Source organism: Colobus angolensis, unplaced genomic scaffold (genome assembly GCF_000951035.1).
Source record: "Colobus angolensis palliatus isolate OR3802 unplaced genomic scaffold, Cang.pa_1.0 Scaffold278, whole genome shotgun sequence".
NCBI classification, from domain to species: Eukaryota; Metazoa; Chordata; class Mammalia; order Primates; family Cercopithecidae; genus Colobus; species Colobus angolensis.
Genome location: NW_012116021.1, coordinates 2,101,860 through 2,109,926, shown reverse-complemented (window position 1 = coordinate 2,109,926; position 8,067 = coordinate 2,101,860). Strand labels below are relative to the sequence as shown.

At 37.1% G+C, this 8,067-nt stretch overlaps 1 long non-coding RNA gene across 1 annotated transcript in view; it reads right to left on the bottom strand.

Moving 5' to 3' along the window:
* Positions 1-448: 448 nt before the first annotated feature.
* The window catches only part of LOC105516224, an 18,746-nt gene continuing 11,127 nt past the window's right edge, over positions 449-8,067 (bottom strand). Inside the window, exon 3 of the long non-coding RNA XR_001002452.1 lies at positions 449-1,934. This is a non-coding gene — a long non-coding RNA (uncharacterized LOC105516224). The remainder of the gene's footprint in view (positions 1,935-8,067) is intronic.

Genomic DNA, 8,067 nt, shown 5'->3' with positions numbered 1-8,067 from the left:
AGGCGGAGCTTGCAGTGAGCTGAGATCCGGCCACTGCACTCCAGCCTGGGCGACAGAGCCAGACTCTGTCTCAAAAAAAAAAAAAACTCAACAATAAGAAAATAAACTGATTAAAAATGAACCGAAGGTCTGAACAGACAATTCACCAAAGTAGACATACAGATGCCCAATATGCACATGGAAAGATTCTCCACATCCTACGTCATTGGGAAAGTACCAACTAACACAACGGGATACCACTACATGTCTACGAGAATGACCAAAATCCGTAACACGGAAAAAACAAATGCTGGTGAGGACGTGGAGCAACATGAACTCTCATTCATTACTGGTAGTAATACAAAATGGTACAGGCACTTTGGAAGAGAGTTTGGCAGTTTCTTACAAAACTAAACATATTCTTACCATATATCCAGCAATCATTTTCCTTACTATTTACCCAAAGATAAATTGACAAAACTTGGAAGGAACCAAGATGTCCTTCAGTAGGTGAAAGGATAAACAAACTGTGGTAGATCCAGACAAGGGAATATGATTTTGCACCAAATAATCAGGTGCTAAGAAGTGAGATATCAAGCTATGAAAAGACACAGAAAAACTTTGAATGTGTTTTACTAAGTGAAAGAAGCCAATCTGGAAAGGCTGTAGCCTTTGTATGTAGCCTGTTGTAAGACTCCAACTGTATGATTCTAGAAAAAGCAGAAATAGGAAGAGAGGAAAAAGATCAGTGGTTGCTAGAAGTTAGGAAGAGAGTAGGGGATGAATAGGTGGAGTACAGATTGTTAAGGCCAAGAAACTACTCTGTAGGGTACTATGATGGTGGATACATGTCATTATACATTTGTCCAAATCCATAAAATGCATAACATCAGAGTGAAGCCTAATGCAAACTATGGACTTTAGGTGATAATGATGTGTCCACGTAGATTCATCAGTGTAACAAATGTACCACTCTGGGTGTAGGATGTTGACAATGGAGGAAGGCTGTGCGTGTGTTGGAGTAGGGAGTGTAATGGAAACTCTACTTACCGCTCAAGTTTGCTGTGAACCTAAAACTGTTCTAAGAAAAAAATAAAGTCTATTTAAAAGGAAAAAAACAAATTTACTGTACATTTACTGCTAATTCTGAATTGTTGAATGGGGGTACTGTCAGGATAGTCACAGCAGGAGACATCATCTCATCTTCTAAGAGAGTAATGTAGGAAAAAAGAGGAAGCAGAAGGGACAGATCAAACTGTGTGTCCCTGTGTGCATATTTGACATAAATTGCAAACCTCCAGTTCACCCCTCGGCCTCCTGCAGTCAAAAACTTGTGAGGGTCACTGAGCCCCAGAGCCTGGAGCAACAAGACATTTTTTACAGAGAGGAAATGTTATTTTAGAATGAAATCCTAGCCAAGGCTGCTGGGGGCTGTAAAAACAAACCCATAAAACCAAGGGTCCTTGGAGCACTTAACAAGATTTCCACCTGATGATAGGAAAACAATTTTATTGAGATTTCTCCCAGGAAATTGGTTTCTCCCAACCAAGTTGAAAGGCTGAGATCATCTTAGTAACGATAGTGAGGACCAGAAGCAGTCCATCTTCTATTGACAGTGATGCATCTGCTGTGCATATTAATTAACTCATCAATTACCTTCCCCAGGGTAGGAGAAGCTGAGCCACTCACAGGCGAGTCTCGCAGGGCAGGTCTTCTTGTCCCAGGAATGTCAAGAGCTCGCCTTTATCTTCTCTCAAATGATTTGTTTCAGTGACTAACTGATGACTCCTACAAGCTGCTTTCAGTTGCTGCCTCTGGCATTTTCCTCTGAAAGACTAGTCTGGTGGATAGTACAGTAGACTGCCAAAACAGTCATTTGTGTTCACGGTGAAACCAGGACCTTCTTGCTTCCCCTTCCTGGGCAAGTGGCCTTTATCTGCATGGTTTAGAACACCCTGGGGAAATATGAAGGGGAAATTGAGTACCTTTTCTTTATCTATAACCTAATTCAAAATTAGTGTGAGCTGTAGTTGTAAATCTCAGATTGATCTGTTCTTAGCTCTTTTTTTTTTTTTTGCCATTTCATTTTACGTGATAACAAAAGTATCACGCATTAAGAATTTATAGTTTGCAAAGTGCTCTCTTGTGTATGAGTGTATTTGATTCTCACCAAAACCCCATCAGACAGAAAAAGAAGGGTCACCGTTCCCCTTTGAGTAAGGAGAACCTATGCGAGAGAGGTTAAAGGACTCCCCAGTATCAAACATCAATTTCTACCGTCAAGCAAAACAAAGATTGTATTTACATTTTAGAATAAATTATTAACTATTTCAAAGATATATAAAATACAGAAAATATGAAAAGAGAGCCACATATCTACTTCTCAGTTTTAACAACTATTAATGTATTTGCTTCAGATGCTTTTTAGCAAAAGATAAAACAATACAAATACAGTTGTCAGGCCAGGCACAGTAGTTCACACCTGTAATCCCAGCACTTTAGGAGGCTGAGGTGGGCAGATCACTTGAGGTAAAAAATTCGAGACTAGCCTGGCCAACATGAGGAAACCCTGTCTCTACTAAAACTACAAAAATTAGCCGGGTGTTGTGGTGCATGCCTGTAATCACAGCTACTCAAGAGGCTGAAGCAGGAGAATCACTTGAACCTGGGAGACGGAGGTTGCAGTGGGCTGAGATCGTGTCACTGCACTCAAGCCTGAGTGACAGAGTGAGACTCCATCTCTAAATAAATAAATAAATATTAAAAAATAAAACAATACAAATACAGTTGTCACCATCTCATTTCTTCCCTTCCCTGCCAGAGGTGATTACTTTCCTGAAGTTGATACATATCCTTCAATCCATGTTATTAAACATTTATTTCAGGCTAGGTGAATTGGCTCACGTCTGTAATCCTAGGACTTTGGGAGGCTGAGGGAGGGGGATTGCTTGAGCCCAGCAGTTCCAGACCAGACGGGACAACATAGCAAGACCTCGTCTCTACAAAAAAAAATCAAAAAATTGAGGTGGGGGATCACTTGATCCTGGGAGGTCAAGGCTGCAATGAGCCATGATTGAGTCATTGCACTCCCTTCTGGATGACAGAGAGACTCTGCCTGAAAACAACAACAACAACAACAACAAAAAGCCAAACAAAAATAACAACGAATTTACTTCATCTGTATTTACCTATAATAATCTGTATCAGTATCATACTTTGCTTTATTTTTGTATAGTCACATGATAGTTTGTGAATCTTTTTATAACTTTTCTTTTCTCACTGAACATGTTTCTAAATGTCCAACTGGATACATGTAGAGCTGCAAGTTAATTGATCAATATATTTTTTCACTGAATTATAGTATTTTATTACATAAATAAACCATAATTTATTTATCCATTTTCTTATGAGTGGATATTTAAGCTGTTTCTATGTCTTACTATTTCCAAGTAATGCTGCAGTGAACATTCCTGTTCACAGCAAATTATTCCTGGTGACCATGGCTGAAAACTTCTTTAGGGCATGTATTTAGAAGAAGAGTTGTTGGGTTGTTTGAAGGGTATGCACACCTTGAAATTTATTAGATATTGCCAAATTATTCTCCAAGGTGAGGGCAGCAATTTATACTTCCAATAGAGATGTCTAAGAATTCCTGTTTCCTCACGTTTTCACCAACAATTGGTGAAAATTCAACACTTGGAGAATTATTAGTCCTGTTAATTTTCCCAACTTGATGGGTATGATTGCTTGTTATAATTCTTATAATTTGCATTGCCCAGAATGGCCATAGTTAAAAAATAAAAAAAACAGAAGATGTTGGCATGGATGTGGTGATCAGGGAACACTTCTATACTGCTGGTGGGAATGTAAATTAGTACAGCCACTATGGAAATCATGTGGAGATTCTTTAAAGAACTAAAAGTAGAACTACCATTTGATCCAGCAATCCCACTACTGAGAATCTACCCAGAGGAAAAGAAGTCATTATACAAAAAAGATACTTGTACACACATGTTTATAGCAGCACAATTCACGATTGCAAAATCATGGAACCAACCCAAATGCCCACCAATCAACAAGTGGATAAAGAAACTGTGAGATATATGTGTATATATATACATATGTATGTGTATATACACACACATATATATGTTTACACAGACATATATATGTGTATATATACACACACATATATATATAATGAAATACTACTCAGCCATAAAAAGGAATGAATTAACAGCATTTCAGCGACCTGGATGAGATTGGAAACTGTTATTCTAAGCGAAATAACTCAGGAATGGAAAACCAAACATCGTATATTCTCACTGATATGTGGGAGCTAAGCTATGAGGATGCAAAGGCGTAAGAATGATACAATGACTATGGTGACTTGTGGGGTAAGGGTGGGAGGGGGCAAGGGATAAAAGATTACAAATAAGGGGCTGGGTGTGGTGGCTCATGCCTGTAATCCCAATGCTTTTGGAGGCCGAGGCAGACAGATCCCCTAAGGTCGAGAGTTCAAGACCAGCCTAACCAACATGGAGAAACCCCATCTCTACTAAAAATACAAAATTAGCCAGGCGTGGTGGAACATGCCTGTAATCCCAGCTATTCGGGAGGCTGAGGCAGGAGAATTGCTTGAACCAGGGAGGCAGAGGTTGCGGTGAGCTGAGAATGAGCCATTCCACTCCAGCCTGGGCAATAAGAGCAAAACTCTGTCTCAAAAAAAAAACAAAAAAAATACAGCGCAATGTATACTGATTGGGTGATGGGTGCACCAAAATCTCACAAATCACCACTAAAGAACTTACTTGTGTAACCAAACACCACCTGTACCCCAATAACCTATGAAAGAAAGGTTAAAAAAAATAGTAATTTGCATTGTCCTCACGATTAGTCAGACTGTGCTTCAATCACTAGTTTATCGGCCACTTGAGTGTTCTTTTCTGTGGATTTCTTGGTCACAACCTTTCAATTTTCAATATTTTTTGTCTTTTTCTTATTGATTTATATAAATGCTTTAGGTATTCTAGATATTAATTCCTTGTTGATCATATACTTGTAAATATCTTTTCCCATCCTAAACTTGATTTTACTTAATTTATATATTTTGCCTCTGCTTAAATTTTTAAGTTTAATGTTAATTAAATTTGTATTTTTATTTGTGCTTTTTGTGTCTAACAAGACATAAAATGAATTATTGTTAACATTGTAATGTCATTGCCATCATCCACAAATGTGCAATGCCTCTCCATTTATTTTGATCTTCTTTTACGGCCTTCAATAAAATTTTAGAATCTCCTCAATCAGTAGCAAATCATTATTAGATTTATTCCTAGTTACCTAAGAGTTCTTTTCTTTTCCCTTTCTTCCTTCCTTCCTTCCTTCCCTCCTTCCTTCCTTCCTTCCTTCCTTCCTTCCTTCCTTCCTTCCTTCCTTCCTTCCTTCTTAATTTTTGACAGGGTCTTACTCTGTCACACAGGCTGGAGTGCAATGGTGCCACCTCAGCCTCCCAACTAGCTGGAACCAAAGGCATTCACTACCATGCCTGGCTAATTTCTTTCTCATTGTGCATTTTTTTTCTGTTTGTTTGTTTGTTTTCATAGAAACGGGGTCCCACCGTATCGCCCAGGCTAATCATAAACTCCTGGGCTCAAACAATCTTCCTGCCTCAGCCTCCCAAAGAGCTGGGATTACAGGCGTGAGCCATTACCCTCGGCCTTTTTCTTGATATTGTAAGTTCATTTATTAAGTTATCTTTTTAATTAGGTGTTGCTCAGGAACGTTACTAATGTTTTCAAATTGAGAAATAATTAACATGGTATAAAATTCACCCTTTTAAAGTATATAATTTAGTGGTTTTTAATATATTCACAAGGTTGGCCAACCACCACTACTAATTCCAGTACATTTTTGTCATCCTGAAAAGAAATCCTGTAACCCCAAGCTATCATTCCCCATGTCCCCTTCATCCTACTCCCTGAAAACCACTTATCTTCTTCCTATAGATTTGACTATTCTGATAAATAGTTTCACATAAATGAAACCATACAGTATGCAGCCTTTTGCATCTGGCTTCTTTCTCTTAGTATAATACTTTCAGGGTTCATCCATGTTGCAGCACTTATCAGAACTTCATTCCTTCTCATGGCTGAGTAATATTTCATTATCAGGATAAATATTTGCTTGTCCATGTATTAGCTGATAGACTTTGGGCTACTATAAATAATGTTGCTATGAACATTTGTTTACAAATTTTTGTATAATATATGTTTTCAGTTATCTTGGGTGTGTACCTAAGGGTGGAATAGTTGGGTCATATGGCAACTCGAGTTAACATTTCCAAAGTGGCTACACCATTTTACATTCTCACCAGCAATATCTGAGGGTTCCAGTTTCTCCACAACTTCACCCACACTTGTTATTGTCCTTTTTTAAAAATTATAGCCATTCTAGTGGGTTTATCTCATTGTAGATTTGATTTGCATTCCCTAATAAACAGTGATATTGACCATATTTTCATGTGCCTGTTGGCCATTTGTGTATCTTATTTGGAGAACTGTATATTCAAATCCTTTGCCCATTTTAACTGGATTGTCTTTGTATAATTGAGTTGCAAGAGTTCTTTGTTAGTCCTTGATCCTAGACCTAGACTCTCATCAGATATATGATTTTCAAATACTTTTTCCCATTCTGTAGGTTATCTTTTCATTTTCCTTGGTAGAGTCCTCAAAACACAAAAGTTTTTAATTTTTATTAATTTCAATATTTTCTTTGGTTGCTTGAGCTTAAAAGTTACGTTTAAGAAACCATTGCATAACCCAAGTTTACAAGGACTTATGCTTATGTTTTATTCTAAGAGTTCTGCGATTTTAGCTCTTATATTTAGGTCTTCAATCCATTTTGAGTAAATTTGTGTATATGTGTGAACTACAGGTCCAAGTTTATTCTTTTGCATTTGAATATCCAGTTGTCCAGCACTATTTATTGAAGAGACTCTTCTTCTCCCACCAGATTGAATTGGTACCTTTGTTGAAAATCAATTACTATAGATGTATGAGTTTATCTCAGGACCCTCAATTTTATTCTGTTGATCTATATGTTTGCCCTCCTGCCAGTACCACACAGTCTCGATTACTGTAGTTTTGCATTAAGTTTTGAAATTATGAAGTGTGAGTCCTTCAACTTTATTTTTAATTTTAGACAGTGTTTTGGCTACTCTGGGTCCCTTGCATTTCTATATGAATTTTAGGACCAGCATGTCAATTTGTGCAACAATAAAACAAGAAGCAGCTGGAATTTTGATATTGTGTTGGGATTTAGGATTGTATCCACTCTATATGTCAATCTAGGGAGTACTGTCATCTTAACAATAAGTTTGCTGATACATGAACATGGGATACCTTTCCCATTTATTTAGATCTTTTGCTGAGACACTAACGAAAAAAGAATTTATTTCAGCAATGCTTTGTAGTTTTCAATATACAAGTCTTGCATGCACTGCTTTCATTAAATTTATTCCTAAGTATTTTATTCTTTTTGATGCTATTACAAATGGAATTGTTTTCTTGATTTCACTTTCAGATTATCCATTGCTAGTGTATAGAAGTAAAACTGATTTGTATATTTTATATGTCCTGCAAACTTGCTGAATTTATTAACTCTAATAGTTTCTTTTGTGGATTCGTTAGTATTTTCTATATACAAAACCATGTCAACTGCAAACAGAGAAGTTTTACTTCTTCCTTTCAAAATCCTTTTATGTATTTTCCTTGGCTAACAACCCTGGATAGAACCTCCGCCACAATACTGAATAGAGGTGATGAGAGTGTACATTCTTTTCTTGTTCCTGATCTAAGGGGAAACCTTGCCTTTCACCATTTGAAATATGTTGTTAGTTACGGATTTTTTGTAGATGCCTTTTATCAGGTTGAGGAAGTACCTTTCCATTCCTAGATTGTTGAGGGTTTTTTTTTTTTTTTTTTTTTTAATTTTGTTTGTTTTTTTTTATTTTTTTATTAAGATGGTAGAGGGGTTTTTGTTTTTAGTTGGAGTGCAGCCTGGACCTCCTGGGCTCAAAAAATCCTC